This window comes from Malurus melanocephalus, unplaced genomic scaffold (assembly GCF_030028575.1).
Source record: "Malurus melanocephalus ecotype Western Australia unplaced genomic scaffold, MMel_1.1 scaffold_11, whole genome shotgun sequence".
NCBI classification, from domain to species: Eukaryota; Metazoa; Chordata; class Aves; order Passeriformes; family Maluridae; genus Malurus; species Malurus melanocephalus.
The window spans coordinates 18,613-41,829 of record NW_026623243.1 but is presented as its reverse complement, the minus strand read 5'-3'; positions in this window follow the sequence as shown (position 1 = coordinate 41,829).

The window sequence follows — 23,217 nt, the reverse complement described above, 5'->3', positions numbered from 1 at the left end:
TTCTCAGTTTGGATCTGCCCATTCTCTTTAGAGGAGAAAAAGTGCTTGATGATACACCATTTAACCTGACCTTACAGGTCAGAGGGTGTTCATTGCATGACWAAATTTCTACTGCAGACATTCCCTTTCAGTCCATTCATTATTACAAGATTCAGGGCTATGTAAACACAAAACGGCTCCATTTCCTCTAAATCATTTTGGTACAAATCTTTTAGGAACTTCTAGAAATCTAAGGTCTTGTGTAATGTCACATAAATTTTACAGGAACTTTCCCACCAATTTCATGGTCTTTCTGTCTTGTATCTGAAGAACAAATATGAACTCCTTTTGCAAGTGAAACTGCCAATGGATGTGAAGAAGAATTAGTTCACTAATGATTTTCTGCGACATAATTAAACTTTATATTATCAAAATCCTGTAGCTCTGAGCAACTTCTAACTCTAAAGCTGTATTTGAAACACTGTAATGAACTGAGGCATACAACATCTCAGGGAAACATATTTAAAAGGGTCTGCTGATTTTTTTACATACAGTCCAAAATGCAACTGCAGGTTTGTTTTTTTTTTTCAAATCACAGAACACATGGAAGAGCAAAGAGGAAAGTTAAAAGAGGGAAAAGAATTTCAAGAATTTTGGAAATTATTAATATTTTTCTTCCCACCAGGAAAGAAGGAAAATATTGTGAAAAACTGGAAATTTCTCTAGCTGAAGATGTTAAATCCAAAACTAATAACAATTTTTTTTTATCATGCATGCACAAACTGATAAAATGTAGTGCTATTTTAAGAGGGAATGAAAAAGTAATATACAGGAGTCATTAAAATTGTTAAGCAAAGTGTTACACTATTTTATGAAATTCAAATTTATGCACATTACTCTGTTATCTATGTAACATACTATAAAGAAATAAAGAAAATATCCCAGCAGAAAATATGGCCCATCCTGGTGTTGGCTAACTGTCTGAAACCTTGATTTGAATCCAAGGAAGCCTAAACTGCACAAGTTAGATCTGCAATTGACTGTGTCATTCCCTCCATTGCTTTTATTACTACTCAAAGTATATCAGAATCTCACTGAATAGTGTTTCAGTTGAGAATGGACAATATTTTACCTTAACACACAATCAGCCAATACATAGAAATCAAGGTGRTAATGCAGTAAGTAGTGTTGTAGTAAGTGAGTTGTGTTCAGAAAAGCAAATTTACTAAGCAAGGACCACAGAAATGTCAGAATTATCACGTGCAATTCACAGATCTCAGCAAGATCCAGCAGGAACTTAATCCCCTTCTTTCTTTTGTACACATACTTACTTGTGGAAAGATTCTGACCCATCTCTTCTGGCAGGGATATATATTGTTTAATTTCCAAAATACGTTAATGGTCAATGTGAAGGTATACATTCTTTCATCTCAGTATTWCTTTATAGCTTAAGCACTCCTCTCTGTCTTTTGTGCTGCACCCCTCATTGACATATTCACATTATTTTCTTGAGATTACTAAAATAGTAATGAATATGCTTGAGGTGGGCTGACCTTGGCTAGCTGCCTGGTATCCACCCAGCTCCTCTCTTACTCCTCCTCCTCAACAGGAGAGAGGAATAAAATAAGACAAAAAAGCTCATGGGTTGAGACAAAGGCAAGAAAATAATTTACCAATTACTGTCACAGGCCTAACAGACTCAGAAAAAAACACCTTATACCAGCCAATGCACTTTTTAATGACTCTCAACTGATAAAACTCCCATTTCCTGTATCATCTTGCCTTCTAGCAGTATCAAGRAGAAAGAATGGGGAGTGGCAGCCTGTTTATAAAAGTTCTCTGCTGCTCCTTTCTCTTCACACTTCTTCCCTGCTCCAACAGTGGCTTTCCATGGCCCAGTGGTCTGTCAGGTGTGTGTTTATATAGCTGGAGCTCAAATGCAGAGTTGTTGCAAGGAGGCTTCTTTATATCCCAAACAAACACAGGGGATACAGCCTATCTGACTGGTGTCTCTCCTACCATTCTTGGTAAGAAGATATACTAAAAGTTTTGTTCCCTTCMGCTTTTATGTTTTGATGTTTTGATTCCTATATATATTTCCAGATCCTCTATTAARGATAACAGCACAGTAATTCATTGCTATATTTTTTTGTAAGAAAAGGTGACTAAAAGATGCCTTTGATTTTTGCCTTTATTGGTTAAGATTTTGCTTATAACAAAATTGATGCTTGTATATGTACCATTTGGTCCCCTTCATCCCAAACCATATGGAACTGGTGTGTTCCTGGGGGGTGGATCTGTTCTAGTGCCAATGGAGCCAGGCTGAGAATTTTGCAATCCACTCCCCACTGCATCTGGTTCTTGAAGAAGTTATGAGATCTGACAGAGTACCATGAAACTGGATAGCTGAAAAGTGCAGTGACCATGTGATGGTCTGCCTGAACAAATGAGTCTTCCCAGAACTGATTGTGCCAAGATATCTGAGCTGGTTTTCTCTGGTGCCAAATCAAGTTTGACAGGGTTTATTAGCTTAGGATCAAGGCTGTGGTAATACAGCTATTTCAGTTTAGCTTCATTTCTTAGCTTGAAGATTGTGCCTGATCTAATAAATTCTATAGAATTGAGCTGGTTCTTCATAATGCCAGCTTGGCTGCCTGAATCTGTTTTACATTGCTTTGTTTTGCTCTGTTTTGAAGCTTGATAATCCACYATTTTAAAGAGATTATTTATGATTGGATCTCTTTGACTATAGCTCACACAGTTTTGATCAGGCAGAAACAAGAAACTGTTCTTAGGAGAATATATGCTTACTGATAGCAAAGGGCTCCACTTCACTTGATTTCTCCTGTTTTGCTTTTTCCCTTCAATGAATCAGGCYGAGAAAAACCAAAAATCTTTATTTTTAGACATTCTAAAACATGAAGTACGTAGATAACTGTTTCTCTTCACAGTCAAATGTGCACATAGCAACTTTCGTTCTTACCTTTAGTATGCCCTCTTCTGTATAGAGTTTAAATTCTCTAAATCAGTAATTCAGCCAGTATGTCTTCTGACATGACTTACTGCTTACTACTGTTTGCTTGAGGCAGAACATTACTACAAGTTAGCATGGAAAGCCAAGAATCAAATAATCATATTTCACAGTTAATAAATAATTTTTGGTGCATTTCTATGTAGAAATAAATCTCCCCTCACAATCCCTATCTCATCAAATATGCTTTTTATTCTAAAAATATTCCCTAGAATTATTTGTGGAAATTATTCTTTGAACAATTCTTTGAACAATCTTTCTTGAAGTTTGGAGATTTTTAAATACAAAACTTTTGAAAGGGTKTACAGAAACAGGGTGTTTTCTAGTCCTATGTCTTTCTAGTTCTGTTCTTTCTGTCTCTAAGTATTGGAGATTTATGGTATTAATAGCAATGATTACAGACATCATAGAAATTCTCTGCCTTTCATATCCTGCAGTATCAGCTTAAAATGCACTCCTTCAGCAAATAATCACAACAGTAAACTCAGCTGCAAGAAAAGTGAAGAACTGTTTTGGTTTAACTGGGCAGGCAGTCAGCTCACTCCACACCAGCAGGACGAGGAAGAGAGTAAAAGGAGATAAAAACTCCTGGATTAAGATAATTTACCATAACAGAAAAGAAACAGCTTTCAATGCCAGTCTGCTAATTCCTGCTGCTCACAATTCACTATCAAATTGTTGTGTTGGAACAGGTAATAGTTGTATAGCAGATATTAAAAAAAAAAGTTTTAGTGTAAGTCAGTTAAAAAGCCAATGAAACAACCTAGAAGTCTGAAGAAAACCCAGTTTTTTAGTCTATTAGTCCTAGRGTTTGTTAGTCTACTGACATTAAGACATTATTTCTCTGGAGGAGCTCAGAGGCAGACRACTTAAAAGTGATTTGCACAAGGAAATGCAATAAGGATCAATTTGTTTAGCTCTCAAGCTGTTAAAATGCTTTCCATGTTTTATTCCATACTGGGGTACCTGAAAGCCTTTTTCTTTCATTCCGTGCATTATCACTGAGGACCTTTCCCTCTGAAGTTTTGCTTAATAGTACAGTAGAGGTGTATCAACCATAAATACTTCTGCAGACAAAGCCAAAGATAGTGTTTTTCATTTGTTAGGTGATGAATAACAGTAATTAGGCAGTTGAACTTATTTCCTGTACATTCTGATAGTATCATATGCTTATAGTTGGAAACAACAATCAAAGGTGGACCTCTCTTGTTTTATTAATAAAAAAGAGTCTCACTATTTATTATTTGTTAAAATTGTGGTGATCTGTCACCATTTTAGCCTATCAGGATGACAGTAAGAGAGAAAAAGTGATGTTATACTCACCCCCGTGAAAAACCTGGAAACAAGAAAGCATTCTAAGGATTTCTTGGACTTCTTGCATTGTGAAAAGACAGGCACATCTCATGTAATATGCTTCTTTGTATGTATGGATTTTTTAAAAGACTTTTTTTTTTAATTTAAATACAGGCATTGGGTTTTGATCATGTGCTCTTTTGTAAGGCCAGTAAAATCAGTGTAAATTATGTCAATGGTGAAATAACTGTGAGCCAAGGAACTCCTAATAATTCAAGCTAGGACACACAGAAAAAAGGATATGGAGAGAAGAAGCAAATGTGAATAATTTAGAAAATGTATACAAGTGACAAAAACATTTATAGCTCATACAGCTGTTGTTCATTGTAGCACATTTTGTCAGTGTGTTTTTTATGGTACTGACTCTTAGGAGAGGCACAATGGGGTTGTTTATTTTGTTTTTACTGTTTAGTTTAAGTTGCCTGATGTCTAAAAGTCTATGTTCTTAAGTCACTGTCCAAACCTCATTTTCCCTCTGCCATGTGTCAGGGCAGCAAAAACCAGTTGTCCCAGTTCAGCATCCCTTGTCAGCCCAGGCCACCTGAAATCCTGGTTGTGAGGGGACCCCTTACTATTTCCTAAAGCTGCATAGAAATATGCAATATGTATTGCAACTCATTTACCTCCCTTGCATTGTGAAATTTGGAGACAAAAGGTCATCTCCAAGTTGATTCTAGTAAGGTGGTAAGACAGCAAAGGCTTGCTTGTAGTCAGATGGTAGCTATAATAAAATCTAATACAAGAAAACTCAGAGTTTCTCAGATGCTATATCCAGCAGCAGTTTGGATCCTAAAAGGGGAAGCACACCATTTAAAGAGATGGTTTCAGRATGCTTTCTTCACATTTGATATAGATTTTCATAGTTTCTTCCTGCATCCATAAATGGTGGAAAAAATAGGAAGAGACAATCAATCTAGMATATAGTATGTTGTGTTTTAAAGATTCTGAACTCTGTCAAAAATAGCTTATTCCAGCATACATTACTTGAATTTAAGTACATTTTATCCTACTGATTTAAAATGGAGATAAAAACCTTGTTGTTGCTATATCTTTCCCACTGATTTATGTCACTTTTTCGTGGGTAAGTTTGAGAAGGTCTTTTCTGCATTACAGTGATCTCCCATAATTCATTTAGCAGTTAGAGAAATTACAATGACAGAGCAAATCAGTAAGATATAATGTTTAGATCTGACTCACTGCCAGCTCTGAGCACCCTGATCAAATGCTTTAAATTTAATATTTAATGAATAATGGCTAAAATAAGAAACTAAATGACCTGAAAAAAGAGCAAATGAAAACCACTCAGGAGAGCTAGCATGTTAGAAGAAAAAATGGAGTGGAGATAACTTTAAAAGTTTTAGTTTCCACTTCCTGAGTTGCTTGAAATGTCAATACCTGATCTCTTAATCATGATCTCAAACACAGTGCCTGTCCACTAAGGTACAAATTTAGGAGGTGGCATTGCTAACCTAGGAGTTAGCAGGTAAGCCTGACTCTGTTGTCAAAAGGGGTGTGAAAAACCAACCTTTTGAATTAAAATGTAGCAACCCGTTGCTGAAAAAAAAAAAAGAAAGAAAAAATGCAACATCATTGAACTTTCTTTTATCATGCAAATATGGTGTACCAGTTATTTCACCATATTCTCATTTTTTTCTGAGTATTAACGTGTAATACTTTTTTGTAATAAATAGTAATAAACATGAAATTTTACCTCATTTCAGGATTTGTTTGTGTTGCATCAACTTGACATATCTTTTAACCTAAGAACTTTGATTTTTAGTGTTTTGGAATTCTAYACCCTTCCACTTGTGTTTTTTTCCTTCACAGAAATGCAATGCTCCCTTTTGTCAGTGCTATTTCCCTGCATGCTACGTGRCAATTCCAATCTTTCAAGGACTTTGAGCACAGCACAATTTCCACTGGAGTTGTATTTCTAGGGATGAAATCCTTTACCATCCTAGAGAATTTGCTTTTACTTCTAAYCCCATATCTTGAGCATAGCTAATAGTGTCAATTTATATTTCAGTTTTGATACGGCACTGATATATAACAATGTGACATTGTTGACCTGAATGGATTCTGCTTTCATTTTGGTTCATCATGAGCTGTTGTAGTTTAAGTGGTTTCACAGTGTGTCAGAATTAGATACAGCCCAGCAGGATAATTCACAGCACCACAAATAGKCACATTCATTCCCTATCTATTCGATAGAGAAGTTAAGTTCCTGAGAAAGATAATTCACAAAATCTGTGTGTGATGATGGAAAACCACTCAGAGTAGGTATAAAATATAGTGGTGACTGAGAACTCCAGAATTTCCCATCAGCTTTGATGAGTGACTCAGGATTTGAACCTTTATGTTCTTGGATCATTTGAAAGCTAAGATGGGTAGGCACTTAACTGAGAAACTATCACTCTTTTTAAAACTAGAGAAGCCACCTTAGGTCCCTTATTTTGAAAAATAAGCACCTTTGGAATCAAAATCTTTCCAAAAGCAGGGAATTATGGTTCTTTTCCAATGTCAGCCAGAAATTATTCTGATGCACCCTGCTACTTTCCAGAGGAGTTYCCAAACTTCCAGAGAGGATATGTCACCCCTGCAGACCAGCCCACAGAGGGATATCTGGTTGGTGTTTGTAACGTATCAGTCTCCTCCATAATGAYTTCAAGTCTCCAGAAAAGGATATAAATATAGATACATAGGGAATCTGTAGGACAAACAAGAACCAGATCTGGTGAATCCTGACAGCTGATTGAGTTGAGTGCTGGTGTCAAAGTGGTGTCTCCTTCCAAGTAACAAGCAATAGGGCWAGAGGRAAAGGCCTCAGGCTGTTCCAGAGGAGATKTAGATATGATCTGAGAAATTTCTTCACTGAAAGGGCTGTCAAGCATTGAAATGGGCTTCCCAGGCAATTGGTTGAGTTATCCCTGGAGATGTTTAAATGTCATGTGAGTGTGGCAGTTACTGAAATAGTGGTGGACTTGACAGTCTTAGGTTARTTTTTGGACCCAATTTCAGTGGTCTTTTTAGACCTCAAGATTCTTTTGTATTCTTTTCAGGTGTAAGATTGTAGAAGCAAAGTGAAATCTATTGTCAATACAARTACTATCCTACTCAGAGAATTTAAAGCTTTCACAAAATAACTGTCTCTGACATGTCTCACAATTAAGATCCAGCAGCACTGAATGCTGCTACTTAGAAATGTACCTCGATTGTGCCCATCCAGGCTATTGTAGGAGATTATCAATTTCTGATACAACAGAAAGCAATGTGCTGTTCCTCAGTGGAACTATTCACAACTCAGGATTCACTAAAACAGACAATGAACATYTGCCAGTTTGTCACTCGTGCTCCACCACTCACACAACTTCTTCCCTTTCTGACAAGAAAAAAGACAGAACTTCTTAGTCCAAGACAATAAGAAGTTTTGTATACTAACACTCCTTAAGARGCAGAGAAGGACTTTAGGATCTCAGATTTAGAGTGAAACTTGGTGTTTACATTATTTTCAGCAATATCACAGTTCCTGTTTAAATGCTTGAAGTATTCTACTTTGRTATAAAAAAGTGACTTAGGTTCTCCTCAGTCCCACACAAAGGATACAGCAAGTCACAATAGAAAAAGACTCAAAAGAATTGATGCCACACATAGAACATGTCTGAATCTCACGTTTACACTGAAAGGGTAATAAGACAAATTTAGAGACTACAGCTCAAATCTGATCTCTTACCTCCACTATTTKATGTGAGAGTGCTCATTTTCCATTACAACTGTTTTGTTGTTCTGTTTACAAATGAAAACAGTTGGAAGTCAGGAAAAATGCTGTTTAGCTGACAAGCCACTCTGTCAGAGGTCTGACACAATAGTAAAATATTCCTCTGTCCTTGACTTCTCCGTGCAACAATAGCCTTCTTTGCTTTAGATGAGTTTTACACGGAGCTCTGATACCTGTCGCCTGAAGTCAGAATTTAGATAACTATAACATGGTGTTTGAAATTGCAGTCAAGAATACGACACAGAAAATTTCTAAATAATGTAGACAGTCTATATGAACAGCACACTATGTTGAAACATAAATTCAACAGACTCTGTAAAGCTAGGCACCTTTTTAAATATTTAATCCTCTTAATGTATTTTTGCAGCTAGATATTCTGTAGAAATAACTGTATATATGCTACTCCATACATATTTGAAAATGCACCRAATATAATTTAATAATAATGTTTCAGATTGGGAAACATGAATCTTTAGAATTCCCCTCTGTCACAATACCACAATATTAAAAAGCATGTTATTAAAACACATTGGCTTGATGTTTCTCTTATTGGCTTGCATACATTTTTCATTAAGGGAAGCAGTAAACTGCTGAGGTTAAATTTGATTTACATTTTCAGTAGAGGCATGGAAAATTATAATACCAGGTGCTTCTTCTCAGTTGGATTTATTTCGYCAACATGCCGAGCACATGAAGGAAATACTTAATGATATTAGCTGCAAAAGGACAGTACCCAGAAATGTCACAGCACCGCAGGACAGAGCCACCCTACCAGCCTCAGGAAGATGACTTTTAGTCAGCAGCTGCCAAGGAGAGGAAACTGCTTTGGCATTGGTGCAATAATATTTAGCCTTTCACTTGCCATATAAATATGCCTAGGAGTGTAGCTGGCCAAACCCCAAATACACTGCAGTGTTTGGGATCTTTTCATCAAATAGTGCTTTTGATAAAGGCATGAAAAGGATGCCTGCTRTGTATTGTTTTAACAAAGGTGCTCATAGCAGAGCTAATATTACAGAGACACTGATAAACTTTGCAAGAGCCAGATCTGAAAAGCTACAGACCTAGTGAAATAATCAAATTTTTCAGGATCCAGTAGTACACAAATAGAGAGGGCATTGTTTGAACATTCATTCTTTCCCTGGTTGTTTACTCTGGTCCAGATGACAGAAAAATCCTGTGCCCCAGTGTCTTGTGAGAAGGAGAGCTGAAAGCACAACTGCAAAAAAAAACCCCAAAAAAACAAAAACACACACAAAAAAACTTATCAGGTTTTTTGCTAGCCAWAAAGAAGAAGAGTAAAGAAAGCACACTTTTTTACATTTTAAATGTGTTTTCAAGATGATGTAGGGCATGCTGCCTAAAGTTTAAATTAAGAAACAATAAAAAGAGACACCTAAAGACCTACAATGCATGCAAGAGTATAACCACCAAATGTTTCTCTATGGGAATTAGATCCAGTAGCTACTATGTACATATTATTTTTATTCTGAKAATTTGTTTGAATATTTCACCCAGGAAAACTTTAAATCTACTCAATAAAAAAATGCAATTACATGTGCTCAACCTTTATACCAAATTATTAGCTTATGTAGTAGAAACATTTTTTTCCCTTTGTCTTCTGCTGTGTAAAAGTTGACTCATTGCTTTTGACTGTTCAGGGCAAGGTTGAGCCCTGAACAGGATAGGCAGAAGAYCCTTAAAGTAATTATAATCTGAAATGTGAAAACATTTTATATAAAACAGTTCAAGATTTAKTGAACTACATGGAAAAAAAAGTAAACCTAGTCAAATTCCACTAATTTAAAAAATCTAACTAAGGATAGAAAAGCCTTCCATACTGACTGCATTACTGAGCAAAATATGACTAAAATTTCGGGATCTTATTCCTTCTCTCTCTTTTTCTACCTCTTACTTAGGTAATGGGACATACAATTAAATGATACATATACACCACTTTCCCCAACACCACAATAAATGATTATGGTGAAAACAGCTCAGGCAGGCAATGACAGATCAGCACTGGAGGAGACACTCCATGAATGCCACAGAAAGTAAACACATTATTAGGCAGTTAAAATTAACATCATAGATCCAGAACTGAATCATCTGTCCTCAAAATTGGTTAAAAAAAAAAAAATCACTCACTGCAGACCGTGGTTTTGTATTTTTTTTTTATTTAGAACAACTTTGAGAATGCTTCTAAATGAAGCATTTTCCTATTTTTTAAATTTAGGGTGAATTTACTGCTCTTCATTACTTGGGATACAGCAAACTCACAAAGCTGTGATGTGTTTGTGATAAATTTTGAGTTTTACTGGAAAGACTCTCTTCCCCATGTAAAATTTTGGAGTATTGACAGTAGGAACAATAACAACTTTGCTAACACAGCCTAACTCCTTTGAAAGCAAAAAAGTATATTTTATTAAAATTAGATTTGATGGAGGAAGGGGGGGGGGAGTTATAGCAGCATATAATATATTCAAAGGAGCTCAATCTGAAATAGGACTTGCTGAAATATACCTAGGCATTCATACTGCTATGAACTCTTTAACAAGTGGTACTTCTACTGTGGGCAGAAAAAGCAGTTAGGTGATGCTTGATAACAACATTCTCTGAATTRTTATTGCTGCCATTCAGACAGATAGATTTTCCATTGGCTGCTATCATTTTGAGTCTCTATATCTCATCTTAATTTGAGTAGCTGCCTGATGGAAGTCATATGTAGACAGAAAAATTGGCTTTTCTGTCACAGTGTTTGGTGAAAGAGGAATTGCTTCTGTTTACTGTCACATGTCTGGAGTCTAGACAGGAAGAATGCTTTGCAACAATGATAATATTAAAAATTCATTATTCTTGGAGAGTTTATATGGCTCTTTATGGTAAAAGAACCATATGTCTGTGTGCTTGCCCTGAGGTTATATATTATTTTACCTGTTTAACTGTTTACTTGAGGTTCCTTAGTTAGTAAGAGCAAAGGGTTGCATCTAGTTTAAACTAGATCTTTGATATGGACAGGATTAATCAAGTAACCAGAACTAACAAAGCCCGTCTTTCTTACAAGCAGTAAGTAAGACCTARGGAGACAGGCAAGTCTTATTCCTCTTAAAGGATCTCTGTTGACTAGGTAGATAGTCTAGATGGTTGGATGGTTTCACTGAGTCAGAAACATCATTCCTTCTAAAAGTGGACCATTAATATCAAATAGAGTAATAGAGACAGTGCAGAACTAGCAAATGCAGGCACCAAGTTTGGTCAATCCAGATCCTTCCAATTTATCATGGTGAAAATGGAAATGAAAAATAGTGTCTGCAAAGTCCATAGTCCTATGTGGAAAACAATCTCTTGAGAAGTGTATTAATGACTAACACTGAGTCTATTGATGAGTAGTGTTGAATTTGCCTCATCGAGCCCCGCAGCACCCACAGATCCCCTGTGCAGRAAACACACACGAGACAGGCAGGCGGGCAGGTTATTCTTTATTAATCTTCTCTTCCAGCTCCTTTTGCTATAGTGATTTAGCAGCTCTTTTCTTCTGTAGTGATATTCAGCTCTCCCCCACTCACTGCTACCAGCATGCTTTTTATACCCTTTTCTTATCTCCCGGGTTCAGAGAACAAACCAATTACACAGGTCCCAGCTAGATGACACAGCTGGGCATTCTCCAATCTCTATACAGCATGTTTTTGTCTTTAATTGGTAGAATACTTTCATCTATCCAATCCCATTCATCTCYATGGCTGATACGTCAGCCCAGCTCGAGTCTGCCTGTTTTGACCATGTCTGAGTCCAGGCTGTTTTCCAGCCCAACCCCCACACATAGCTCTSAAAATGGCCAAGGCCACGGCAGAGTAGATAATGATTGTTGTGTGCTTGTGAGATAGTAATTTCCTGTTTTCTGAATCATGATCTCAGAATGCCATGTATCACATGAATAGTCTACATAACTGCTTGACTCCTCAGCAGTACTCCTCATTTGTACTTGGTGTTATGGTTTTTGTCTGTTCTCTCAGGCCTTAGTTGAGAGTAACAGATATGGAAGAGTTCCTTAATTTAAGTATTTATCTGAAGTCAAAATAATTAAATTGTTTACAAAAACGACCTGGCACAACGTGGTGTTTTCTTCTCACTGTGGATTTCTGTTCCACAAGCCCCTAGAGAGAGTGAACATTCTACTTACGGGAATGTGAAAGTAATGAATCACTAGAATCTGTGCCTTTGTCACAGAACAAAGATGAATCAGCTGAAATACTCTTCTGAAGATTACAAGTCTAGAGTGATGGGTATCATTAGCACAGTTAAAGGTTTCACTGTCTGATTTGTATACTGTAATTCTCAAACCTCACAAAACTGCCTACAGTCGAGTTCTCCAGGGTCCAGTTAATAATTCTGACTATCTCACTATCTTATTGACAGCTTCTTGCTGAACGTCATGTTCTGATGAAGCAGATAATTTTAAACACTCCTTTTGCATTTTGAAACTTAATCTAAAATACTTCTGAGGGAAAAAGATGCTTCAATGCTYGTTTTTCTTGATGTATGCATTTGAGAAAATATATATATATGAAAAGTAATGCTATTTCCTCACTGAAAGTTTAATCAGATATCTGAAATCTGTGGGTAAATAGCTGGGCCCAGTATGTCTGGGCCAGATGAACTTCACTGGATTTGACAGAAAAACGCATTCCATGTCCTTGAAGATTTTGTCATCCTTTTGTTTGACTACTGCCACATATTATGATTATTGATTCAAGGAAATGCACAGCACTTTCTTACCCTTTTGCACCATTTGTARGATGAAATTATTCCTTATAATTTGGGGGGAAATGGAAAGGCACCGGGGAATTATTACCCCACCAATGAAAATATCTACCCTGGCTGTAAAATTTAAATAAAACTCAAGCCCGAGCTCTAACCTACATTTCCAGCCCAATATACTACCASAGGTTTATGGTGGGCTGATCTTGGCTGGCTGATGCTTACCCAGAYGCCTTTTTTGCTGTCCTTCTTCAGTAGGGCAGGGGGAGAAAATAAGATAGAAAGGTTTGTGGATAGAAATAAGGATAGGAAGATAGGTCACCATCATTGGCAAACAAACTTGACTTGGGGAAATTTAATTTAATTTATTGAAAGAAAAAGAAACRTTAGAATAGTAATGAACAAAAACTAAATTACCTTTCTGCCCACCTCTTCTTCCAAGGCTAAACTTCACTTCTTCATTCCCAACACTTCAGMCTTCCACAAGTTGCCCCAGAACAGATCCTTTCAGTGGAGTGTGGTCCTTCAGGAGAACCCCACTGTTGGTGCCCACAGACTGAAGTTCCTGTCATCAACCTGCTCCTGCATAGGCTCCTCTTCAAGGCCAAATTCCTGCCAGAATCCTGCTCCAGCATGGACCCTTCATGGGCTGCAGCTTCATTGAGGGCATCTCCACCTGCTCCAGAAGGGAGTCCTCCAAGGATGCAGTGCAGGAATCTTCTCCACAATGGTCATCCATGTACTGCAGGGGGACAAACAGCTTCTCTATGATTTTCTCCAGTGGATGCAGAGGATTTTCTGTTCCAGTGCATGGAACACCTCCTGCCCCTCCCTCTTCTCTTACCTTGGTGTCTGCAACAGGAGGATATTAATACAAGAGGTCTTAATATTCTAGAGAAATTCCTAAAAAGTACGTACAAATACAAAGTGTTTGCCTGCAAACATATTGTCACACATCTGTCACAAGTTTTAAAAAGAATAAGAAACTTTGCAATAAAAATACTGACCAAGACGCACTGGGGTTTTCCAGAGATTAATTAAATTATGTGTCCATTTGTTTTTTTGAGGTGCCTGATAACTCAGACCTCATCATGGTAGGCATTGGTATCCCCATATCTCCCAAAGGTCATGTATTTTCTTCCCCTTAATTCACAATGAAGAAAAGGAAGTGAAAAAAAAAATTCTTTGGAGTTCATRATATTGTCCTTCAGAATAATGCTGTAACAAATCATGAAAAAGAAAACTAAAAGGGCAGGGAACAATGCCAGGTGCTAATCATGCTGACAACGATCTTTGAAAGATTGTCACACCTAATTCATTGTGAGGGTCTCTCTGCTGACTGATCCCARCACTTATTTCAAATGTGGATACTTGATAGTTATGCCAATATTTGGTCTTTTTCTTGTTCTTGTCCATGACCTTCTCCAGTGTGAAACTGTTGACTGTGTTGCATTGTCACCTGCATGATGAACAAAGTTATGAATGAATTATGATGCCATTGGAGCAGCTTTATGACCATTCCTTTGAAAAATTAAAGATTATCAATACGTCATATCTTGATAAGCATTCTATTCAATTCTATGTCACTCTGAATCTAAAATAACTCCAGCAAATTCACTAGATTTTCATTTCTGCATATAAATGCCTAATAGAGCTGTAAACAATAAAAAGAACTGTATTTGGCATAGATGCCCTATATAGATCAGTCTGACTGGACCTCCTGTTTATTACTTAATAGTTAACAGGTAGAAATACATTTTCAAGAAGTTTCAGTATGTCTGATTTTTTTTTTTTTTTATTAGGATATCTTCACAATACAAATATTGTGGTATAATATATCTTTTATAAAGGTGCCTTCCATTTCTAAAGCACTAGAGCTTCTCACTTTTGTGTGCTATAGGAAGTATATCATGACTTCCAGTGGAATATTAATTCCACTTAAATGAAAAATGCCTTTTATATTTGAATGTATTTATGAAACTGTGAATATGGGTTGTGCTTAGCATTGCACAGTAATCCACTGAAGGATTATACTGAGGCACAAGATAAGTACAAGTGCCTAAAGTGATCTGGGCACATGAAATAAAAACAGCCAGAGGAACATGAAAATACTAATAAGCAGTTTCTATTTCTTTTTCACCCTTTCAATTTTACTTAACTGAATAGTTTGACTAAAAAATCACCTCTCAATTATGGTTGGAAAATTTTTGATCAAAAAATAGAACATAGAAATGGAGACTTTTTGTTTTTATTTTTGAGCATTGAAGGATGGTAACTGCATTTATTCTTTCTTGGTAGTCTAATTCATTCTTACTTTTATACAAACTAAACCAGCTGGTTTTAAGGAAAACATCCAGGCTGAATTTTGTATTTGTCACTTATAATTCCTCTTGGAAAACTTACAAATTAACTTTTCTCCTTTTTCTATGAATGAGTTATTTAAAGTGAGATTTAACTTCTTATTTATGTACTGATTTCAGTTGAGCTCTCTCAAGAGTTTGAAAAAAAACCTGGATATGAGTGAATTTCTCACTGAATATTTGTTGTAGTAATTTTAGAATGGAAGTATTGATGTAACTGATGATCTGTGTTCTACATTACTGGATTACCATATTTTTTTATTATAGGAACAAAGGTTGCTTAAGAGAATTCTAACAGAAGAAATTGCCTAGAGCATGTATTTCAGGTCAAGCAGCATTTTAAACACATGCACATATTTATAGGACTGTAGTCTTCTGCAAATATTAATTCAAACAAAAGCAGTTTCTATCTTATTGAGAACCGGATATCATGAGCTGAATGCTGTTACCAAAAATAGTATTTTCACATGCAAAATCAGTAGAGCAGTCATCCATACTGATGCCTTTTTCTCTGGTTCTAGAATTATGACTTAGACACGGTTAAAGGGATAAAAGCATTTTACCTTGGCATTTAATAGGATCCTATGCACAATTTGTCAAGGTGGAAAGCACCAAAGATGCACACACTGTGCAACGAGAATACAATTTTTATAGRCCTTGCAAATTAGCATACCTGACAAGGATTTGCCAATAAGAAGTTTAATAAATGAAGTAATGTTGTCTACATTCTAAAGTCTCCCCCATCAGATGAGGCTCAAACTCTGCTTACAAAATTTATCTCAGAGAGAAGTTGCAACCCTGGTTTCTGTGGACAACCTAGATATATATATAGGGGYTTCTGGCCCGCAGCTGAGAGGCCTTTAGGATGTTTGTTCTTCCTGCCTAGCAGAATACTGAAACTAAGCTATAATATCAGGCAAAAAAATTACAAATATGTGTGCTAAGAATCTAGAGAATATATCAGAGGCATATAAAGAGAAAAAGGMAAAAAATCATCATGGCATCAATACCAGGACTTATGGATACCCACATTGGTTGTCCAAATTAAACTAGTTCTATGGTATTTTCTTAATCATGAATGCTGCTCTTTATTGCTGATTTGCAGTAATAAGAAAGTCAAATGAAGGTGTAAATACACTTTTTTATCATTGCTTCYACTGTTCATTCCCTCCATTATGCAGCTGCCCATGGAAGAAGAGATGGTCAGTATTTCTCTTTCTAGCATGAAGGTGATGCAGCACTGTGGAGTGAGGAAAGCTGCTCTCCTGACCGGAAACATCACATTTAAAAACTGTGATGACTGCAGGAAACCAAGTGTCAGTGTATCTTCTACTTCATTTTCAATTAAAAAAAAAATAAAAATTATAGCATAGGGGAAAAAAGCTGCATTCTTTTTGCTTGTAAATTTACCAATGAAAAGGTTAATTAATATATAAAAATATCTGGTTTTGAGTTTCCATATCTTTCTTGTAGGAAAAAAAAGTATGGATTACTCAGTGTTTATTTATCACAATTATTACTTGCTCTGAGTGCTTTCTTTTCATAATTCTTTTATTGCATTCATTACTCCTGAATAAATGTTAATTTAATGAACATAATGATTTCTTTACTTTGCCTTTCAAAGCAGACCCCTACAGTTCCAAATACATATCAGTCTTAAGAACCATTTGTTTAAAATTTCCATCATTTAATTTATGAGACAATAAAGATTGACACACAGCAATTCACTGTGTGATTATGGCAAATTGTCCAGATGTGTTCCTTTAAACAGTACCGCAGCAAATATTCTTTTATGATTGCATGTTGCCTCTATTCTGTCACTAATTTATTTTCTTTYGTAACAACTCCAGAAAATAAAATGATCAGCAAGCCATTAAAAAATGGATAACTTAGACCCACTGAAGYTGTAAGACATCTTTAATGTTCATTTGCTATATCCAAACATTATTTAAAAGTGCAGCTGTTGAATCAACAGCTAATCAACAACCTAATAATARCAGGTAATTATTTCTTGCTTTTTTTCTGAGGGGGCAGTGGCTGCCTTTGTAAACCAATGAAACAAGGAATCTCTATGGCTATGCAAGGTGATCAGTGTGATCGCATGCTCAGTCAAACTTTCCACATTCCCATAGGACTCAGGCAGGCTTCCTCATGCTTCCAAAAGATTTGGAAACATTTTGCAAAGGTTTCATCGTTATAAATTCAGAATTTAATTTTAGCTTAAAGACATACTACTAAAATAAGTGATTAGCAAAGTCCATTCAAGAGTTATTGAGAGAAGTATAAAGGTTTCTTATTTGTTAACATAAAAATACAATTCAATAGCTGTAAATATTTAGAGAACTTGCAGTATATCATCAAAGAATAAAATACAAGTTTAAAGTTGTGAAGAAGTATTACAATAAAAATGACTCACTGCTGAAGTAAGGAGCGGCTACAAAAAAAATTAATTTTTTTGCTAATAAGAATAGGTAGCCTAGGAGAATAAATGCAAAGTTTACTAATTAAAAGCTGAACTTTTACTTTTTTTTAATACATGCAATTAACATGTATTTTTTAATGCATGTAATCAAAAACTTTTAAAAATTGTTGACTAGAARAATTATAATTCTGATGCATTCCAGGAAAGGGTTGGCCCTTTTGGCTATCAGGGTATAGTGCTGACTGATATTTACCTTGTCATTGACCTAAATCCTCAAAACTTTCTGTGAGCCAGTTTGCRTGCACTTACTCTTGTTAAATTTCTATATTGATCCTCTCTTGTTGGCAGCAATTATCAGTGATTTTTTTGATCTTTTACAATCTCTTTCTTGATTTCAACTCATGTACAAAACCAGAAAAGAAAAAAATAAGGAAAAAAAACCAAAACAACAACAACAASAAATAAAACCCCAATAAAAACACAATGGAAAGAGTTTTGTCACCTAAAAACTGTCTAGTGTTTTTAGGAACAGTAGGAAAAACTGTGTACTAAATTTGGRATTTACTGTGAAGCATTAAGCGCTGTGGGGAGTTTTCTGCTCTTGGATGTGAAAGGCAGAGCTTGATCATTGAAGTTTTCATTTTCTGCATGCATAATACTTCCTTTAATATCTTATATAATTGTMTATCCTTTGTATTTTAAAATAAAGCCTTTAGAAAGGATTTCTAAGCAGCAGGGGAAAAAAGTGCATTATAGGAAACAGACTGCAGAAGAGTAGTATTAATTTAAAGAAAATACTGGATAATTTGAAAAGAGAACTGTTTTTCATGAAAAAAAAGAAAATGTGTGCCGGAAAAAATGATGGGGAAAGACAGAAATAGATATGCAAATGTCTCATATTCAATAGCTTTTGTATAAAAGCAATCCCACAACAAATTGTTGAAGATCAATTATAGAGATCTACATTGAGAGCTCACCTAGAATAAAGGCAGTTCTGATAAAGGCATGCAGTGGTTAAAACCTCAAGCTTGCCACTCTTTAATGCAGATCATCTATCATCACCTTTCAGTTTGTACAGGTGAGAAAAAGACACCTCTTCACAGAGCACATCTTTCTGAACTATCGCTGGACACAGCCTTGTGATGCTTAATCTGCCAATTTAACCTTCAATTTGACCACAAGTTTTATTTTGTTTTCATCTTATGCATTTTCTTTCTTTCTTTGTTATTGTCTAGCTTCTTTGTGTTTGAGTATTTGCGTTTCTTCAATGTTTCTGTTTCAAAACAACCAATACATTTTCTCGTCTTTAATCTCCCATCCTCTTATGTTTAATCCCTCCCTCCTGCTGATTCTGTGTTGTTTCTTGCTGTTCAGGAATGAGATAATTGAAAGAGAAACTGCTATTCTTATAAACTAATGAAAAAGGTTTAAACTTTTTTTCTTTAGGAACAGTWTTTTTATTTTTACAGTCACACTATGTGAAGATAAAATTATTAATTCWGATTACCCTGATAATTAATCTTTTTGACAATAAATTCCAAGTTTAAGAGCCTGTTACAGACATGAAACTCCAGTTAATCAGAAGTATTGATTAATTCAATTTCAGATACTGGTTATTTAATACTGGTTACACCCATAAAATGTGGATATGAAGGAAGTAATTTTGTTTGTCATCTCTTCTTCAGAATAAAATTAGTGGAGAAAGTTAATTGCAATATTAAAAATCTTTCCTTTGTACCAAAATCATTTGTCAAAAAGACTGAGAAAAAAAATCTAGATTACACAATTTAAAATTATATCATTTCTGAAAAACATGATAAAACCTGTCATAATTAAATTCTTTTTCATTAGAAGAAGTATGAGAGGAGGGAAATGGAGACACTTCCTACCAGGAGAAGAACTGCGGCATCTTTTCTTTTTTCTTATGATTATCCCTTTTCATCTCATTACCTTATTTAAACACATCACTCATCAGAACAAAATATCTTGAGCTCTACTCAAGTCTGAGGACCTCCAGATATTGCAGTGAGAGGTATCAACAGCTCTGCTTCCAAGGAACTCAGTTGCCTTTGATGCAGCTCTGAATGACACAGCATTGTTGGGCACACACTGAGCTTTCACATGAGTGTAATTTATCCTGTCATGCGCTTGGCTTCTGAAAATGTTGAATGAGGTGCTTTTTCACTACTAAGTCAGACAAACCTGACAAAACCATAGATTTTCTCAGAGACTACAAGGTTTTCTCATCACACTTTGTTCTCAGATAAATTCCCATTATCTCACCTCATGGGGCAGGGCAGTTGTAATACCTAGACTTTTGGCACTGCCTCTCCTTCTCAGATAAGGACATTTAGATGCTACTGAATCACATAAAACCTCAGCCTCTGTACTTTTGGGACCCACAGTCCTCATCCTCTCTCGTGACTAGAAAAGAAGGAGGTAGAAGAGAAAGAGCATTTGAATTTCGGGATGGAACAGAGCACTGCCTACACATGGGAACAGAGCAGAAATGAGCAGGCAGAGTGCTACATCAAAAGGAATTATCTTGAGACAAACATGGGTGATATGGCATTTGCAGTCTAGTGACACAAGGCACACAATGGCTTAGCAGTTGCTCTGTTTTCTATATTTAAGAACAATTCTTCATYAGTTTAAGCAACACTATAATATGTAAAAAATATTTAAATATTTATCTTTCTGTTCTGAAACACTGGCAAGTAGTTTAGTGCAGGCTAAAATTTCATAACCTGAAAGTTCTTAAGTACTGAGCATTTTTGGAAGTTTATGAAAAGAGCATTGTGAACTGAAATTTTTCTTGCTTGCCCTGTACTACAGTGGTACTCATAACAAGAAACAAAACAAACTCCTAATTATATTATATTACTTATGTTCATGAATTTTTTATTTGTCTCAGGTGGCTGGGGAAGWAGAATGTTATAGGCATTTGTGAGATTTATTCTTTCAGTACTCTAGTTGCAACAGGGCCTATAAGCAGAATTGCTACAAAACCCTGTAAGAAAGCTTTTATGTATGAGTTTTCCAGCTGAATTTTCCATATGAGAAATTCACAGAACTTTCACAGAATCACAGAATGGGTAAGGTTGGAAGGATGGGACAACTGGTCCAACCTCACTGCTCAAGGAAGGGTCATCCCAGAGCACACGGAACAGGATTGAATTCAGAYGACTGTTGAATATCTCCAGAGATAGAGACTCCACACCTTCTCTGGGCAAACTTTTCCAGAGCTTGGTTATCCACACAGTAAAGAATTCCTTCCTCATATGTAGGTGGAACATCCTGTGCATCATTTTCTGCCTGTTGCTTCTTCTAAGGGTTGAGCACCATGAAGAGCCTGGTTGTCTCCTGCTGACACCCACATTTTAGATATTTACAGTCATTGATGAGGTTCCCTTTTAGTAGCTTCTGCTTGTTGAGGCTGAAAAGGCCCAATTCCCTCAGCCTTTCATCATAASAGAGATTTTCCAGACCCTTTCCCTTCTTTGTGGCTCTTYGTTATGCATGTCAGGATTCCATTGGCCTTTTTGSTCCCAACAACACTGCTGGCTCRTGGACAGTTTTTTTCCCCACCCGGACCCCCAGGTCCTTCTCTGCAGAGCTGCTTTCCAGCAGGTCAGCCCCCAGACTGTGCTGGCACATGCTGTAGATGCTCCCCAGGGCAGCACCCTGTATTTGCCCTCGATAAATTTCAGAAGGTTCTTCTCTGCCCATCTACAACTTATCAAGAACCTTCTGAAGGGCCACACAACCCTCTGAGATATTAGCCACTCTTCCCAGTTTTGTATCATCATCAAACTTGTCCCTTCATCCAAGTTATTGATGAACAAATTGAACAGCACTGGGCCCAGTAAAGAAGCCTGGGGCTAACTAYACTGGACTCTGTACCACTGATCACAGCCCTCTGAGGTCTGGCACTCAGACAGTTTTCAATCCATCCCACTGTTCATTCATCCAACCTATGCTTCTATTTTGTTTTTTGTCCACAAGAATTTAATGAGTGATAGTATTGAAAGCCTGCAGAAGTCAAGATAGGTAACATCCACTCCTCTCCATTCATGTAGGTGGTTATTTCATTGCCATATTAAAAGGCAATCAGGTTGGTCAAACATGTCTTACYTTTAGTGAATGCATGCTGATTATTCCTGATCAACTTCTTGTCTTCCTSGTGGGTAGAGATGTATTTGACTGGATAAAAATTTTGGTATTCATCTGAACCCTAAATTTTTGATGATTCGCTTTTATTTTTCAGAGAGTATTAGTAACACACTCAATAATGTATAGAATATTTATTACTAAGTTTTGTATTTCTTTGTTTTTCCTTTTCCCCTATTCTCTGTATAAAACCAAGAAACAAACAAGACCCAAAACAACAAAATCCCAACAAACCTCAAAATAAACCATGTTACACTGACCCATAGAGGAATGTTGAAGTGTGTTTCACATATTGAAGGTTTTATGAAGTAATTTAGATAAGCCTTTCTGGGCCTTGTTATTTGGACAAGAGGAGAGCTCCCCTAAGCTTATCATCAGACATTGGCGCATAGAAGGACTTTATCCTTACACTGTATTCTAGTAAATACTTAAGCAACTCTGAAGGAGCCAGGCCACTGCTCTCCTGGTGAGGTACATCAGAGTAGGTAGTTTCCCATTTTTAAATATTTTCACACATTTCATTTACTTCATCCACCAAAGATCCACATTTTAATTAAGGAAAAGATGTAATTTCCTTTTAAGAAAAAAAAATTCACTACAGACTCTTTGCTTGGTTCCAAAATGTATAATTTTTTTATCTATTTGAATGTTTAGATCCCTACATCTTTTTTTCCTACCGCTTGTATTTCAAAAACCTATTCTAGTATGAGGCAAACAAGTTTATCAGAGGGTTCAGGGAACTCTAGTCTCTCTCTGATAATTTTTAGCAGGGCACAATGCAGAATCCTTCTGGCATTCAGAATCCTTGTCCTGCCATGCAGTAACAACCCTCCTGCTGTGCAGTTCCTTATTTCCTCCCACAGCCACATCACAGTTGGTTTGGTGGAATGTGCCAGTTCGCAGTGTTAGAAACGCCCTTCAGTGAGCAGACTACCTGAAACTCTCATTTTGGCTAACAAATATAGCTGTCAAAATTCTGAAAAAAAATTACAGCCAAGCCTCAAGTCAGGAGTCAGCTAAGCCCTCTACTGCTGAAAGTGCTAAATTAATGCATGATTTAATTGACTATAAAAAAGCAAAGAGATTATTAACATGATTTGTCTCTCAAAAGTTTCAAGTATCTAAAGATTCATCTGTACAATGAGTTAGACAAATGTAGAACAGATCTTCTCAATGGGTTTCTGCACTCAAWGATTTATTGCAAGAATTTCTAGATATCTTCAGCATTGTTGCCCCAGAATCACTCTGTTGTAGTCGGGTATATGCCTAAATCCTGCCTAAGCACTGCTAGAATCAGACACCTGGAGGAGCAGCATCTGTGTCCTTTAAGGGACCTGTGGAAGAGGCGTGCTCAGATCACAGATAAAAT